Source organism: Asterias amurensis, chromosome 2, assembly GCF_032118995.1.
Source record: "Asterias amurensis chromosome 2, ASM3211899v1".
NCBI lineage: Eukaryota > Metazoa > Echinodermata > Asteroidea > Forcipulatida > Asteriidae > Asterias > Asterias amurensis.
The window spans coordinates 30,789,071-30,807,521 of NC_092649.1; the positions used below are offsets into that span (position 1 = coordinate 30,789,071).

At 36.2% G+C, this 18,451-nt stretch overlaps 2 long non-coding RNA genes across 2 annotated transcripts; one reads left to right on the top strand and one right to left on the bottom strand.

Moving 5' to 3' along the window:
* Positions 1-1,516: 1,516 nt before the first annotated feature.
* Positions 1,517-8,630, top strand: LOC139933954 (uncharacterized). The gene is made up of 4 exons (XR_011785659.1): positions 1,517-1,561; positions 2,479-2,557; positions 4,374-4,447; positions 5,889-8,630. It is a non-coding gene; the product is annotated as an uncharacterized lncRNA (long non-coding RNA).
* A 3,216-nt stretch (positions 8,631-11,846) lies between these two features.
* LOC139933955 (uncharacterized) lies at positions 11,847-15,188 on the bottom strand. Its single transcript, XR_011785660.1, has 3 exons — positions 14,817-15,188; positions 13,224-13,375; positions 11,847-12,540 (listed from the first exon to the last, which is right to left on the bottom strand). It is a non-coding gene; the product is annotated as an uncharacterized lncRNA (long non-coding RNA).
* Between the last annotated feature and the right edge of the window lie 3,263 nt (positions 15,189-18,451).

Here is an 18,451-nt window from a genome sequence, read left to right on the forward strand (position 1 = left end):
TCCATCCTGTTGTTAACTAATGTCATCAAAGACCTTTTTCGCAAATTCTTTTGGGTAGCCCTCACTGTTGAACAAGGTGCATGCTGATCCAGCTCGCAATCAAACTTGATCGCTATGCATGCGTACCAAGTATTTGCGATGAGGTCAAAACCAATCTATGTAGCAACCCCTTGTTTTCATACTGGTATTGTCTTCTAACCTAATTAATTTCAGTTAGCCCTATTAATGCCTATTACCATAACTATCAATCACTTAAAGGCAGTGGACACTCCTGGTAATTACTCAGAATAATTATTAGCATAAAATCTTACTTGGTAATGAGTAATTGGGAGAAGTTGATGGTATAAAACATTGTGAGAAATGGCTCCCTCTGGTGTGCCATAGTTTTGGAGAAAGAAGTAATTTTCCACGAATTTGATTTCAAGACCTCGGATTTAGAATTTGAGGTCTCGAAGTCAAGCATTGAAAGCACACAACTTTGTGTGACGTTGGTTTTTCTTTCAAATCGAGCTCAAATTTTTACAGGTTAGTTATTTTATGCATATATGTTGAGATACATCAACTGTGAAAACTAGTCTTTAACAGTTATCAATAATGTCCACTGTCTTTAACTTTTAAGTGTTTTTTGCCCGTTATGTGTATAGTATTTTCAAAATGTTCATTTTATTTTGCCACATTTATGTTTATGGCTTAGTGTGAAATAAATACCTTGGTCATGTGAAACAAGAAACAACTTTGTGGTAATTAAGATTTTAAAATAATAAAATACCCCTGTAAAAGAAATTGCTTTTTTTTTGCCACTAGTGAAAAATGTCTTAAAACACATTTTACTTTAGCCCAAAGCCACTGCACTCAAGCTTGGCTGCACTACTTTATTGCCAAAACTATAAGAATAATTATCCCTAGATCAAGACACAGTTATAGATATCGTGGTAACGCTTCTTATACTTCTTTTGAGATATTATTGCAAACATTCCTGAGAGAAGAGAGTCCCATAGTAGTACACAATCTGAGAAGTTGAGATATTGCCAAAACTGTTAAGCAATGTGCACTCAGTCTGAGAAGTTGTGTTACCTCTGTACACTTTGAATACTTCTTTTAAGATATTGCCAACTTGTAAACATTATAACCACTATAATATTATAAGTCAAGGGCTGTTCCCGTCAAGGCAATATTTTAAATGGTCAAAATTCGTTTAATAGGACACAGAGTGCAATTTCCACCATTCTCCCCAGGACCTGAACAATCCCGGGTTTGCCCCTCCCATCATCCCCCATCCCCCCCCCCCCCCCCGGGGCCTAGGTGGCATGGCATCCAGGGCCCATTATTTCAAAGAATTGTATGTTAAGCAGAAACGAGCTGGATACCACTCGCAAGCTGAACATGACATGGTATTATGCTGGTAACTTTAGTCTGGTAGTATATTTTGTTATAACAGGGCCAAAGAAAATTCATTTCATCTAAGAACAACCCTAGCGCCCTCTGTAGACTAGTTATGTTTAGTGTTGCATTCCGCGATCAACTCAAGATGGTGAACATCATCGCGGGAAGTATAAAATGAGTAAGTGGACAATTTTGACTGTTAATATCTGTGTAAAGTATTATTTATGAAGCAACTAAAGCACACAAGTCAAGCTAAGGGTTGTTAGAGTACATTTATCTGGTGCGTTCCGCCGTCCGCTCGAGAGAAGCTACTTTTAAATCGTTTTCTTCGGATAGCTGGTCTACGCATCTAGGTAGTAAGCTAAGCCTAATGTACACGTTTGTATGTACGTAGTGTACTGAAAAGCATTGTTTACGTTTGGTAATTGTTATTTTGTTAAAGACCAGTCTTCTTACTACTAGGTGTATCCCATATAAATCATAGAGGGAGTCGTTTCCTACATTATTTTATACTTCCATCAGCCATCCAAGTCCAATGATCGTCAAGCCAGTTTTTAAGTTAATTTTTATTTTGAGTAATAATAACCAAACGTGTACTTTCCTTTTAATAATACTAAATAGGGCTATAACTATAAATCCAGACTAGTTAGTATAGTTAAAGTACATATTAATGTAGTGTCACCGTGGTCAGGTGGTTAGACTGCAGGACTTACATCACAATATTGTGGTCATATCCCCCAGCTAACCGCTGTTTTCACAATGACTAGAGAACAAATATTGTCGTCTAGTTACTGAATCACAATTTCTTGATTTGTGCAATTCATAATCATAGATGTTAAACCAATGTTTGTACTATGAGAGAGATTAGTGTGAATGGTGAGTTGCGATATCGTAAACCTTTCTCCCGGGAGTTAACAAGACTGTGCGCACAAAACGACAGATTGTCCAAAATAATAATAATAATAATATTAATAATAACAATTTCTGGAGGTTGGTGGGGTCCTGCTGGAGGGTAGTGACATTATTTGATGCAATTGACATAACAATTTATAATTTATCCTTAATTTCTATTCTTTGACCATTGATCTGTTTTAGATTCAATAAGATCTTCACCATACAATGAAGTAACTTAATGCACTCCCGGCATTACTCATTCTGGCCAGTAGCTATAAAGGTAAGTTTAATTTTTTTGAATCCAATAGACAAGGTCTAATGAATGGAATGAAATGGTAGTCATGAACAGCAGTGTGAAACTGGAAGGGTCTTGGCCATTTGGTAAAGGCTCGAGCGAAAGGCGAGGGCCTTTAATCATGGCCACGACCCTGCATAGTTTTAAACACAAATTTAAGAACGAGTGAATGCTCTTTTATTCCCATTCATTTATGCCTTTTTGGTTCAAAGGCATAATACATTAAGAAACTCTGTAAAAATGTATCTGTTTTCTGACGACCTTGAGCTCCGTGCGTTTGTTTAATTTCTATGACTCAGACACTTTTTGAATGCATTCTTGGTGCAAGACATTCCTCGTTTTTCTTTAACACAGCGCGACCAACTCACCAACAGCGCCTGCATTGCCCGCAACAAGAACTGTCTTGCACCAAGACTAGTGTATAGTAACCAAAAATAATTGGTTATAAACAGAGTTCCAGCTGGTCATTATCAACATTAAACACTTTCTTTGTTATGCTCTTGCATACTCACTTCCTTTTTTTAATGGAGCCTTTGTTGCCATGAAATTCCTTTGAAAGCATTTTGTAAGACCTTTGTAAGTAAGCACTGACAATGCATGAAGTTCTGCTACTCTAAGCAGCATGGTCAGTGGATGCATAGAGTTAGGACAGAGGTGACTGTGGTAGTGCTGGGCTGGCCATTTTAGTAGTAAAAGGTGAATAATAACCTGATGGAGTAGTATTTGGCCTATACTTCCATTTGCACCATGTGCCATGTAAGTACCATGTGTTCTACCATGACTACCAAAATAGGTTCTTTTTGCTAGCTACCGTTTCTTTAAATCTCAACCCTTAGAGTGACAAACATTTTGCCCTGCACTTCTTGCAACTGGGAGTTCCTTACGTTGGGCCTCAAAACTTCAAGAAACATCTTATCAGGGTCAACATTGACTTTCTGAAAAATGGCACTTTGATTACTTAAGTGATTTATATTTTATACATTCTTTCACATTCATTAATCCCTTCACAATTCATATCTGTGGCTAGAAATGCAAGTTCAGCATTCGACATACACTCATAAACATACATTTTTGAGGGGGAAAAAAGGATGAAGAAGAAAGACACCTTACATTTTATACAGTTTAATTAACATATATCTTTCTAAGGTAGCCCACCTTGGTGGGCTGTTAATGCAATATTTTGGTGGAGCCATTTGATGCGGCAGTCAAAGTCTGGTGTTTCTGATCAGCAGAGTATGGGTTCGACTCTGAGTGGTGACATTTTGTGTCATTAAGCATTTTTAATAATACTTGGTTTTACATGTACATTTACAGTGCGCTTTATCACACCCCTAAGGGGCATATCAAAGTGCGCATTATTTTACCTGCCAGGTACAGTGGAGCTTACATTTATGAGACCTATTTTTGGAAATTGTTTTACAAGGTGCTATGGCGCATTATGCAGCCAATTAAACCAGGAATACTGGGGCGCAGTAACCTGTTCGCTTTTCGCGATATGAACTGCACTATTTTTACATGCTGTTTACAACACACGGGACCTACAGCTTTACGTTCAATCAGAAAGTCAAAGCGATGGTTAAGTGTCCTAACCATTATTGCTCCGTCCTTCAGATTGGACGTAAAGATGTAGGTCATGTTTGTTGTGTCATGTATGAAAATCAGCACACTTATCATATATAGAGAATGGTTTTGCTATTACTATTTATTTATTTATTTTAATTTAGGCCCTGATGTGATTCAAGTGTGTTTGATCATGAACACTTGTTTTAACTGATTATGTGTATATTTTGTTCTGTTGTAGACCATGCTTTGACAGAAAATCTGATACAAATGTTTCTGACAATGATTTGTAAATCATCTTGCTGTTGTTCTGTGGTAAGTACATACATGTATTTTAAAATGGTCTTTATAGAGGCACTGAACACTAGTAGTAATTACACCAAATAATTGTTAGCCCAAAAACTTTATAGTTTTGGTCACGAGCAGTGGAAAGCTGTTGATAGTATAAGCAAATTGTGAGAAACATCTCCTTGTGAAGTAACATAGGTTTAAAGGTTTAAAGGTAGTTTTCGAAAAAAGTTTTGCAACAAGGGTGTTTTTTTTATCGTTATTGGGTTTTCTAACTTTGATGACAAATAGGCCCTTCCTATGAAATATGCAAATGAGATGTGCACATGCGCATAAACACCTATGGATGGCAAATGCAAAAAAGGGGTTGGATCGTGCATGCCGAACTCTTGAGGGAGCTGGTTTCATGTTTGGCTTTCATTTTCATTGGCCAGATGACAGTAAGTTGTTCTGTAGCTGTTTGTTTGTAGAAACCAAAAGAAAAAGGAAACAAATAATTGTCTTCATTTTAAATCTCTTATAAATAATTGGCACAAACGAAAATATGAGGATGTAGAAAGGAACAATTTAAAGCTGATTGTGAAGAGGCTGATCAAAGAAGTGGAGGAACTTAAGACCGGAAAACATCACTCTATGGCTCAAAATCTTGGCTCTGCTTACCGCAAAATTATTCTGCGCTTATGAACACCAGCATTTAATTTCTTCACTAGCTGTGTATAGTGTAGAATGCCTAGTTGTGATAAGCTGGAGTACACACACACACACACATGCCAGAATCCCTGCTAACATCAACAACAATTCAATAAACAAATTAATGAAAGAGTCTAGCTACAATCCTTATGGTTGAACCACCCTGGTTTACCAATATTGGACAAACTGTGGACTTCTTTATTGCCTCGTTGACTCATTTATGGAATGAACCCAGACAAAGAGCCTTACCCTACACCTCCCCCACCCCCTCCACCCTTTGCTATTCACACCACAAGTATGAAGTTGATCACTGTTGACTTCTTCATTGCCTCAAAGTGAAGTCTTGATTACCTATAAACATGATAAATGAAATAGAATGCCTAAAGCGAAGCAAAATTGAATGACTGAACGGGAAAAACGAAATGATGTGCGCACGTAACAAAATCGAATGCAAAAAGAGCTAAAAAGAAACCCTAGTTTGAGATGAAAGGAAAAACGTCTGAATTAATAGAGACACCAGACTGTGAGTCCATGAATATGAAGTATTGAAAACAAAGTAATCAGTTTTCATGATTACTGAAATTGTGCACCATGCCTCAAAGAACAAAGAGTACCCACAACTGTGATTCATTTTGTTTGTATGTCCTTTCCTTAACTTGGTCTCTTTATGTTAATGTCACCTACAAGTTCAGAATCGTTTTGTAATGCTGTGTGTCATTGTTCATAAATAGTCTTATAAAACATTTAAATTGAATGTGTCTTTTTTCATGTTTCTTAGGATTTGTCTATGTGAAATGTTTGACATCACTGAAGGAGCAAGTATCATCAAAGGACTATGGTTAGTTGTGTTAAATGCAAACATTGGATGCATATGAGAATGCATGGTGCAGATTGATCAAGTTCTGACAATGCAAAAAGGAAATGTATTCAATATTTGTTGTACTATAATCACTCATAGATGCTTGTCCTTGGAAAAAATGCTCTCCATGAATATGCAAAAGACACAGAAACTTGTATACCCAACACTGAAATGCAGATAATGCCATGTAGATTTCAATCCTGTCCTCCGTCACTTTACTTGAAAAAAACCCATTTCCACAGACGTGCTGTGAATGATTTTTTCTGGTACCTACAAATGATGACACTTGAAGCATTTTTCCTTAATCCAATGACAAACATTTGTGTGTGTGGTCTATATAGATGTATCCCTGCACGTATGTATTTTGTTAGGAGTTATGAATGATTGTTGTACAAATTGTAAATGAATTTCATTTTGTAACTGAAAAGTGTTTGATACTTCATAATGTATTAAGTGTAGTTGTTACAGTATGAAATGGACTCTATTTGCTCCTATACATTATCCATGAAACCATATCATTTAGTTGCGTACAGTAGATAGAATGAATGAATGAACGAATGAATGGATGAGAGTTATGTATTTGTGCACCTTTCCTGTCCCAAAAATGCTATGCAAGACAGTATGATTCATTATTGAAGTTGTAAATGTGTACATGTAAGAAATCTTTATGTGCTTGTTCATTTTCAGATTTGCTTGATATTGTAGGAGTTTGTTGACCATCAGACTGTCATACTGCCTTGCATGCATTAGTGTTGTTCTTTTTTGTGTTGTCTTCAAAGCCACGGTGCGATGTCATTTTTTTTCCCTTGAATCCCACCCGATTAATAGTTTTTTTTATGCCTTTGATATTTTTTCTTCGCAGAACTCTGGTAAGTTCTGAGTATAAAGTGCTAACAATTATTGGTGTGTAAGGGTAAAAAAAACAAATTAATATTCTTTATTTCGGATGCAAGTGTAACATCTATAAATCGTTTGCAGTACCCGCTGCTACACTTACGATTCAAAATGCCTCTAGCCACCGGGCAATCTCAGTGGTCTAGTTGGTATGACACTGCTCTAGATTTGCAACGGTCGTGGGTTCGAATACCAACCGAGTAAGTACGGAGTAAACAGTGGCAATTCATCAGTGTATATGGGTACAAACCAAATTAATATTCTTTATTCTGGATGCAAATCTATTAAATCATTTGCAGAACCTGCTGCTAAGCGAGGATTCACACTGCCTCTAGCCTCCGGGCAAACTCAGTTGTGTAATTATGTTTTTTTTTTGGGGGGGGGGGGAACTTGCAACTTGAGAGAACAGAAAGTCCCATTTGTTTCTGGGGGTATAAAGGTCAAAGGTATGGAACTATCGCCCTTTTGTACACCTTGATAATGCCATTTGCATTATGACTTAATCTGTGAAATTCCAATCAGATAGTATACTTTATATTCCCAGAAGTTCACAAAATTGTACACTCCTCATTTACACTCAAGCTTAGGAGTTACAACAACATACCTTTTGTTTTTTATTATTAATCCTTTAAAAAAAAAATTTTTTTTAATCCTTTTTTCAATAGGAGTGTTCGATATGACAATTAATAGAAATTGTTGTGCCATGGCTTTGAAATATTTTAATTGTGAGCTGACAACTTTGCGGTTTATCTGTCTTGTTACGTGTTTGTGAATACATACGTGTACCTGTACTTGTTTATGTTAATTTATTTCTTCAAATTGTTTTTAATTTGAAATAAAAAGCAATGCTGTTTTAAAGGCAGTGGGCACCATTGGTAATTGTCAAAGACTAGCCTTCACAATTGGTGTACATGTATCTCAACATACTGTATGCATAAAATAACAAACCTGTGAAAATTTGAGCTCAATCGGTCATCAAAGTTGCGGGATAATAATGAAAGAAAAACAACCCTTGCAACACGAACTTGTGTGCGTTTAGATGGTTGATTTCAAGACCTCAAGTTCTTAACTCGAGGTCACGAAATTAAATTTGTGTAAAATTACTTCTTTCTCAAAAACTATGGCACTTCAGAGGGAGCCGTTTCTCACAAAGTTTTATACCATCAACCTATATCCATTGCTCATTACCAAGAAAGGTTTTATGCCAATAACTATTTTTAGTAATTACCAATAGTGTCCACTGCCTTTAATTGGGTATTGTAAAGTTTGTTATTGCGAATAAATCATGTGTACCTGCAGTAAAGAAGTGTCTGGTAATTTTTACTTTTATGTTTATTCTTAGGCATTAATGTGTAATTGTGATGAGTTGTCAGCTCTCAATTGAAATACTTTTAATTTTAAAGATTTGGTATGTCCACAAATTTAATGTGTTTTCCTGACCAAAAACTGAGTGATAATGCTATACCTTATAATTAAGACTTCTTTTGAAGAATAATGGAATACCTTATCTTTAGAATAAAAGTGACATGTATTTGTGTTGGGTGTTTGGTTTTAATAATTTGTACTAATTGGACAAGAGGACACTTTGGATCCAACTTCCCATGTGACTACATTGTAACAAGTGAGGACTGTGAGTATGAAAAACCTTTCCTGGACACAATCACGCCACATGCACAATATTGGAATGGAATTATTCTGCTACCAAGCTAACATTTCATGAGTGCAAAGCCTCGGGAACATACTTTTATTTTTTATTTTTATCTTTTTGGGGGGAGGGGGGGGGGGTGGGGATGGGGGGAGTGGGATTATGCAGTGTGGAGGGGGGGGGGTGTTAGTCTACATTTGTAAACCTAATTAAACTCAAAAGATGGAGGCGACAGCGTTTAGAAGGCTCGCCACCCCAGTATGATGTCTTGCATTGTATCCCAGTACGGTCTGTCTCTCATCATGGGTGATCAGCTCCTATAATGGTGACATTGTGAGATTGCACTCATCATGCAAAGGTGCGTGCCACTTCTGCATTGATGCGGAGGTGTGTGGCACTTCTGCCTTGTGCGGAGGTGCGTGCTGCTTCGTTACGGTCAAACTCCATCTTTAGACTCGGGCAAAGATAGCCCATCAATTAACTATGTTGAAGAAATCTCCTAAAAAGAATCGTTAAATATAGGACAGTAGAATAGAATAGAATCAAATAGAATAGAACCAGTACTTGGTGACTGTAAACCTCCTTCAATTAGCCAATAGGATGGAAACTGAAGTCCAATACAATTTAGTAAAGGTAAAAGGCTAATGTATGACACTTATTGTCATGTTTTTGATTTGCTTTTAATTTAGTGTTTGTTTACTGGTGGGAGTTTAATAGCTTTTGAGTCCACTCTTCTTTTTCTAGTTTGTGGCACACTTAAATTATGGTGGTTCAGATATTAGATTTATTTTCCATACCATTAGGTAGTGCAATATAATGAAAAACTACTTAACAGAAGTTAATCATATAGTGGGAGGTCGCAGACAAGAAGCCTAAGCTTGTACAAGGACTGATCTCTTCACAAAGAATACATACATGTACAAATAGGAAGTTCTGATAGAAACATAGTTACTGTTAGATTGATTTGAACTCCTTATTGGAATGGCCCTGTTTGTGAGTGGAGACTGCTGTGGTATGATAAAGATATCCAAATGGTAGTAAAGTGAATCAAATTGTACTTTTGTGTAAAACCAACATTGTTAATTAGTTAATGTCCACTGTTTTGCCTATTAGATAAACGTCAAGTTTTAACTAGATTAAACAATTTAAATGATTTTGTGAAACCCCACTACTTATTAAGTGAGCTATACACCAGTGGATGATTTTTGCAATCACATTGTGACTCCTGAAGCGGATTGAAATTAATTTGTCACAGGTTCATTTTATTGTATTCTCTACCATTGATATGGTTCAAAGAATCAAAGGTATACACTAATTGTACAAAATCCCGTTTCGATAAATTCAGACGCCCCAATCTAATCTTACAATTAACATGCTTTTAAATTTGCTAACCAGCAATATGACTAAACTTGTAACTGAAGTCTTCTGATCAAATGGTTTGTATACATTTTAAAATGACTAATTAAAGACTTACATACATGTAGTAAGAATTACAGCAGCTTTGTATAGTAAAGTGCACTTTGAGACACATTTCACTGTGAAGTAAATACATTGCCTTTTAAATATAAGAAGCATAATGGCAGTAATGCTCTTCAGAGTGTGTATCCCTATAGGGATTATTATTTCTTTGTTGACATTTGCTGGGAAGTTTCTGCTATCTAAAAAATGGGCCCGTTTTTTAAGATTGTATACAACTACATTGATAAAGTATTAAAACAATTGAACGGATAGTTCCAAGAAATATTTTGCCTGTGAACCTGTTTATGGTACTGCCTTGTCTTGTCTTTACTGCACAAACTTCTGCCACTGGGCTATAAACGTGCAGACCCTCATGCATGCATGCCCCTACATTTAAGTTAAAATTAATGTGTCAATGTAGAAACATACACTGTATGTATTTATTTGAATCTGAGAAGTTTCACAGTATAAAGCTTCTGAAATTCTGTTTTACAATAGAAACTGTTTCCAACAATCAAAAGAACTCTGCATAAATTTACCTGTGAATCTACCTGTATAGATCCTAATGGTACTGCTGTGATTAATTACAATTTGCTGTGTTCAAATTGCAAGTCCATTTGTACCCACTTTTATAATCACAATAAAATGTCTTAACGAATAAGAAAGAGCTGTGTTGTGTACAATGCGCTGACCCATGTACGTGTATAAAGTGTTTCCCCCACAAGGAAAAGAAGTTTAGTTGTGCTGCATATATGTACACTTTCAATATCTAAAATTAAATAGAACTGTTTCCAAGCTGTGATTTCCTTTACACCATTACTAACCATAGCTGGCCTTAAAAAATAAATGCATATGTACTACTGTACCACTACCTCAAAATAATGCTCAGTACCTCAAATGCTCTTTTTGTCGAAGCTACATCAGGCTTACACTAAGTCAACGCATGTGCGTCAATCAGGGGTAGGGGAACAGGGGGACATGTGTGTCCCCCCCCCCCCCATGTTCTGGGGTGAACAATATTCGCCCAGTTTTTGCTAACTTGTGTGTCTCATAAGAGGGCAAATACATGTACATGCGTGTCGTCTCCATACTTTTTTGTTCTCTTGTACTGTAGTTACTGTATGTTTACTTTATTGAGACGCGCCATCTCTGTATGCTATTGTCAGTCTGCGGCCTCTATGACTTGTTTGAGCGATATATTGGTCATATTTTACCCAGGTAACTTCGCACTAAGGGCTGTTATTATTTGACTCCATATTCATTTGAGAAGTATGTGAGGGTGTTTATTTTGTTCTGTTTTGTTTGCCATTAGGGCTCTTAATTGCCTTAGATTGCATCACAGAGCATCTGAAATGCAAAATTTGTTCCTGTAGGCAGGCCCAGACCCCAGGCCGTAAAAAGGCTTTGTGTTCCATTACAGAGCTCACAAAATGCATAAGATGTGTCACAACTTATTACTGCTGATGATGAGTCTAACCCATTCTTCCTTGGACTTAACTTGCGTATGACATGATCCCCAGACAAACTTATGTTTGTTTGGCTAATTCCACATAAATGTTGTGTTGTTTTTTGCATTGAATTGTAAAAGCTCATTATATGCTTTCAAATAATTACTGCATGCAAAGTAGACAATCTAAGCTGTCCAAAACCACTTTACCCTTTTGTCTCCTTAGATTGATAAATGTTTATGACAATTGAAGTTGAAGGATCTGGAACAGGTGTGGATACCCTAAATTAGCAGATAAATATTGAATCACCCTAAATTAGCAGATAAATATTGAATCACACATTTGTGTTGTAGTTCACATCCAATTAAGATATGTATTAATGGTTAAATATCAGCTTTGAGACCTTTTTTCCAATCCCGGGTGAAATTTACACACCCACATGAAATATTATGATCACATACTGTGGCGTGTTTCCTGCGAGACTAATTCGAATTCGGGAGTCTTGGGAGAAGTCTAACCACTGGGCCTAAAGTTCCCCTTATCCCGAATCCAAAGTGAACCTCAGACCAGGGGAATACTACAAGCAGTCTCGGGCTAAGGCTGCAGGCTCGTTTTGGTGGAAATCTACTGCCCGACCGGTTACTGTTTGTCTGTTGCACTCCGGGGGCCGGGTTGGAAATATCTCTGGGGGGTTTGTGAGAACATAAATGAGGGGACTCTGACACACAGCTCTATGTGAAAAAACTCTTTAATTGCCTCACTTTCTCAAATCCAATCGAAATACCTTCAACAAACCTGTCTTCCCAAATGCACTCCTCGGAGGACCGATGCACTAGCAAATTTATCAAGGCCAAAACGCACGCACTAGCACGCCGACTGTTTTGCTTTGTCTCATTCAAGTTTCCAAAGTAGGTGGACTATTCAACTGATAATGAACAAGCACTTGTCAACCCCAGTGAGCTCACTCTGAGCGTCGGTCTCTGTGATCAACGTTGGGCCATCCAAGTTCCCTGTGAACTTAGCCCTGGAGGCCTTACACTTTCGTATTGTACTACAGTGATGTCCTGGATATCAGGGTCCATTTCTGGGGCCGAAAAATGTCAAAGCTTCAGAACTCAAATTTTACCTGCAAGAAAGCCCCAATTTCAACAGATTCACATTCCATGGCAGCATACATTTTTCTGCGGTGGGTTTTGATCGTCATATATTCTTCACAAATCCATATTTACTGAAGTATATCCTTGTTTTGGTACTGGCACTGGACACTCTTGGTAATTACTCAAAATTATTAATTGTTAGCATACAAACTTACTTAGTAGTAACTAACAATGGAGATCTGTTGATAGTATAAAACATTGTGAGAAACAGCTCCTTGTGAAGCAACATATTTAGAATTGAATTTGAGACCTCAGCTGAGGTCTTAAATGAAAGAATCTGAAAAAACACAACGTTTGCTGTTTTTTCTTCCATTATTGTCTGTTATCTTCGATAAATATTGAGCTCCAATTGTTACAGATTTATTATTTTATGCGTATGTTGAGATACACCAAGTGAAAGGACTGGTCTTCGACAATTACCAAAGGTGTCCAGTGTATTAAATGTATCTACTATCCAATTCGCCTGAACTAAAAAACAAAAACCATTTTTGTTTACTGATATTTAGTAAAGAGAATAATGTGATGTCTTGAAATAGTGTCCCGTCAGTCATATTATGTCCCGTCAATCACTTTTTGTCCCGTCAGGTGAATTGACACAATTGGCCGAAAAAGAGGAAAAGAAACTGTCCCAACGGACTGGTCAATTGCTTACATCCCTACAGGGTACATTTGCCGACACAACAGGTTCAATCTCTTTTTGGAGTGTTTAGCCTATGAGGTGACATTGTCACTCTGTTTCACCATGCTTGTGGCCTTCTGTGATGACAGCAAGTCGAGGAAGAATCAGAGAAGTTGTAGTTTGAACTATTGAAGAAAGAGAGAGAGAAAAACAAAATTGTTTTAATATGTACTCATTCAGATGAATTTCATTATAATATGTACAAATAACACCGGCACATTATAAAGTTCCTAGCAAGACAGGATTAAAAGGGTTTTTAGAAGGGGACACGAAAAAGCATAGTTGTAAGTTTATGCATTATAGCTTTCTTATTGATTGTACTCAAGTACTCCCCAAACACATGATTGATTAGGACCTCACAGTTCTGTCCATTCCGTCAAATGTAAAACCTTAAAAGTTATTAGAATATGTGTTACATGAAGCTGCTTCCTTGAAGTACTGAAAAAGAAACATATCCTGCAGCTTTGTCTCTATTTATTATGGAACTTAGAAGGAGTCTGTCCATTATTGAAGTTTCTAATTGAAGACAGAGTGACATACTTCTAGAAACTATAAGGCTCTCTCACGGGGAGCTTTATAGTTACTGTAGTTTTTTAGAAGTACCTGTGACAAATCGTGGGCTATGTTTACAATGTTGCTCTTAAACCGTTGTTTGTTTTTTTTCTTCTGTGATTCTCAGTCAGCTACTGTCCTCATGAAACTGACAAAATGGCAAAAAGTGACCCATGATCTTAGTTTTAATGCCTACTGTTGTCAGTGGGTATTCATGGGGCTGCCTACTTCATGGGGTTGTGTTTTGGCATAAATGTCTTGAAAAACCAACATAAATTATCATGACTACGATGAACTGATGCACCACTTTTACATATTAAGGTATGAAAATTTAAAATCATGCTGCAATCAAACAGACGAAACTTAGATAAAAATGCCAACCCAATCCAATTTGGAATCCTGTTTTTAATTTCATTTTATAAAATATGAGCTAACGTTTGCAAATTTGTTTTTGGACTCCCCTTATTTATTTGTTTAAGGCCATGAGAATGAAAGTTTTAGATTTGCTTGCGGGCATTTTTGAAAGGACATGAGGTTTTTATTCTTTTTTCTTTATTCATTATTTTGCACACGAAGATGCGCAATCTTCAAATTGCGCAAAGTGGAGCTCGATACACAAATTTGCCTATTCTGCATAGCGCAAATTAAAAATTGCGCAGAATATTTGTGGGGCAAATTTGTCGATTGTGCTCGACAGATGAACGGCAGCAGATCTTATGCGTGTTTAACTGCAAACAGAATGATCGCAATGACAATACTAAAATGCGTAAATATAACCTTTTACCCTTGTTTGATGATTTTAACTTGAACATTTGTGATGATGCATAGCCTTTTTTGTGAAACTAATGAAATTTTGTGAAAGTAATTAAATTTTTCGGCGGTAGCTTTCAGAGCATGCGGGCGGTGGACGCAAATCTATCATTTTCGTTCTCATTGCCTAAAAGTCTGTGAGCTTCCACCTACAACCTAGTCCTACGTATTCTAAGTATAGTACATTAATAGTAACACACTTACCGATGAAAGTGAAGAATTCCAAACAACGATGCAACTTCCCATGTGTGCAGTGGCCCGGTCACAACACCAGTTCAATGTCAATGAGCACGAACATGAAGGTCACAAACACTGTTGAAACGACATAAAATAGGCTCAAGTATCAAAGTAGAAAGTAACCTTATTGACTACTTCTTGGGACAGAAGCTATATTATTATCTGTAGATCCTTTCTTACAAAAAAAGCTTGTATTGTACAATCCGTGAAACAAGTGTACAATGTCGAGATACTCCTGGAAGAAAAAGCATGGGCTCAAGCCATTTGTACATTCGTTAAACGTACGCGAAGTCTGGGTGGCGCTTGAAAGTAGACTTGTATTTTATACCAGTCCTTGCATTTTGTGGGTACTGATTATTAAAGTATTGTTAGACTAGCTACAAGGCATTGTAAATTAATGCATCAGAGATAACTGTTTGCGTTGTTTTAAATGCAAATAGAACATCAATGAAATATGAAATGTGAAATAAACTGATGTAAGTATATATCAGGCCGAAAACTGAATACAAGTTTTACACCCAAAAGGTCGAAATATTAGATGTCAACAAATATTAGTAATTAAAAAAAGTATCAAAAATAAAATAAAAATTATTATAATAAGAAGCAGCATCATGTAATCTGATTTACTTGGTAAGTCCTGAAAACATAAACAAAAGCAAAGTTGCTGCTCGATCATTAAAAGTTTCAAGTTGACAGGAAACAGGTGAAAAACATTGTTTCCAAATGTGAAGTTTTCCAAAACAGTCAGTAAATGGTGTTGTTGCTTTTCAAAGTGTCCAAATTTGAGGACTGAAAGAACAATACATTATCAAAACATAAATGAAACAAATTTTGTTGATGACCTGTTGTTTTGAAACAAAGACACTTATTTTATTCCTTTAGAAAGAAACCAACAATAATATTAAATTCATAGAATTAAAACAGCAATTTTACACAAAATACAGTGACTTTAATAATCAAACCTAATTTTGAAAATAACGTGAAAGTATGATTTAAAATTGTAAAGGTGTTTCTGTACATACTGTAATTAAAGTATAGTAAATTTCCCTGAATTACATATTGTAAAACAAGTGCTGTAAATTTTCCTTGAAGTACATACTTTTATTAAACTACAGTAAATTTCCCTTGGAGGACATATAGTGTAATTAAAGAACACTAAATTTTCTTTGAAGTAAACTTTATTTGTACTGTAGGTAATTTAGTAAAGTGAAAGGCAGTGGACACCTTGGTAAACTACTGAAAATAATTATTGGCATTAAATTGATGATGAGTAATGGGGAGAACTTGATGGTACAAAACATTGTGAGAAACGGCTTCCTCTGCAGTAGAGTAGTTTCTAGACAGAATTAATTTTCCAAAAATTTGATTTTGAGATCTCAGATTTCGAATTAATAAGGTCTCTAAATGCACCATCTAAAAGCACACAACTTTATGTGACAAGGGTGTTTTTTCGTCAATTATTCTCGGAACCCTCCACGACCAATTGGGCTCAAATTTTCACAGGTTTGTTTTGTTTTGTATATTTTCAGATACAGCATGTGAGAAGATTTGGTCGTTGACAATAGTGTGCAGTGTGTTTAACCAAAAAAATAGTTAATTTATGTACCGAGTAATTGAAACTATGTTTTTACTACACTGAATGTCAAGTAACATATTTGACAGTCATTAAATGTTCAGGTACCTCAACGTAGAGCTTTTACTATCAGCTGGAGAGTGAACCTTAAAAAAGCACGATGAAAAGACTTTGTAAAGTGCCATGTATCGAGGCATGGGTACTGTCATACATTTTGTAAACCACCGGTCTATGGCCGCAGACCCCATTTGAATCTTTAACCTGATAAAACTTATTATTAGTGGGTGTGTCCATTTGACCTGCTGAAATGTCCTTAGACCCCATTTGTAGTTATCTTTGTTATTGAGAGTTATCTTGATTCAGTCAGGTCTTGAAAAACCACCTGAACTTTTTGGGGTGCATTCAATGTGTGAATATAGTTAAGTTTACCTGCCTGAAAATAAGTTCCTGTTTAACAGGCTAATAGACTTAAAATGCACTCTGAGAAGTGTTGTTGTCATATGTGAAAATGTTTTCTTGTTGCTGTCAAACTTTGGCCTGTAATTCTTGGTCATGCTTTTACATAACCACATTACTGTAATGTGAAATGTCGTTGCAATTGAATATACAAAAGTTTGTATTTATTGTAGTAAGCACTACTCTGTAATGCCCTTACATGTGTAAGAGTGTTATCCCAATGTAACCAGGTCCCTTTAGACATCCTAGTAAGCAATAGTTTACAGTGGAGTAAGACCGTTACATGTGCAAGTGTATTTACCCTTACATATGTAAGAGTGTTACTCCACTGTAACCTGTTGCTTGATTAATTGTTGATACTAGTAATGAACAGTTTGTAATGCCCTTACATTAAGAGTGTTAGTCCACTGTAACCTGTTGCTTTATTAATTGTTGATGCTAGTAATGAACAGTTTGTAATGCCTTTACATTAAGAGTGTTAGTCCACTGTTACCTGTTGCTTTATTAATTGTTGATGCTAGTAATGAGCAGTTGTAATGCCCTTACATTAAGAGTGTTAGTCCACTGTTACCTGTTGCTTTATTAATTGTTGATGCTAGTAATGAACAGTTTGTAATGCCCCTTACATTAAGAGTGTTAGTCCACTGTTACCTGTTGCTTTATTAATTGTTGATGCTAGTATATGAATAGTTTGTAATGCCGTTACATTAGGAGTGCTACCTACTCCAATGTAACCCTTCCCTTAAAGTGACACTATTTGAACTCTCTAAAAGTTCATCTCTAAAGTTGATCTATCAATTTTTTTTTTTTAAACAACAGTTGGATAAATATATTATGTTGAACTGTTGTAGTTGCACTGATCAATTGTTATTTTTGTGTTTATCCCTACTTGAAAGAAACCTTCTTCTCTAAACCACCGATAATCAACCTTCTTAGTATTAACAGATTTGGTTACTGATTGTGGTATAAAAATCTTAGCATTTGATGACAACCGAAACAGATGTCTATTAAAAAGCGTTGTTAATTAGTATTACGATTTTGTTTGTTGTCTGAAATATTTTATTATATAATATTTTGCCTCCTCTCCATGCCCATGCCCATGTTGCTAAACGTGTGTTATTGTTTTTTTGCCGAGCTGTGTCATCTATACCACTTGAAATTTAACTTGTGTGTCATTATGGTTAAATATCCCAGAGTGTTACGGTTACAATGCATCGCTAGACTATTGCTTATTGGCCACAGACACAAAGTTTGTTTTTCTACTTGTTCGGTCTGAATATGTAGACATCGTGTCCAAACAATCTGAAACGTGAGACTTACCTTAATACTTGAATCTCTTTGTTGATCCCGGCAATGTAGAATTTGTTTCCTGTTGGCTTATTATTAAGAAATGGTTGTTTTTAGCTGTTCTTGGTGATCGTCGTACTATGTTATCGTGGATGACCTGTAGGGTTTGTGATTGAGAGACCGGCTTACATGCTATTTGTTTCCGATTGGTTTGTTAAAAAAACTGAATGGTCTGTGATTGGTTCACTTTCAGCGCTGAAAACGATAGTTTGCATATGAAATCGAC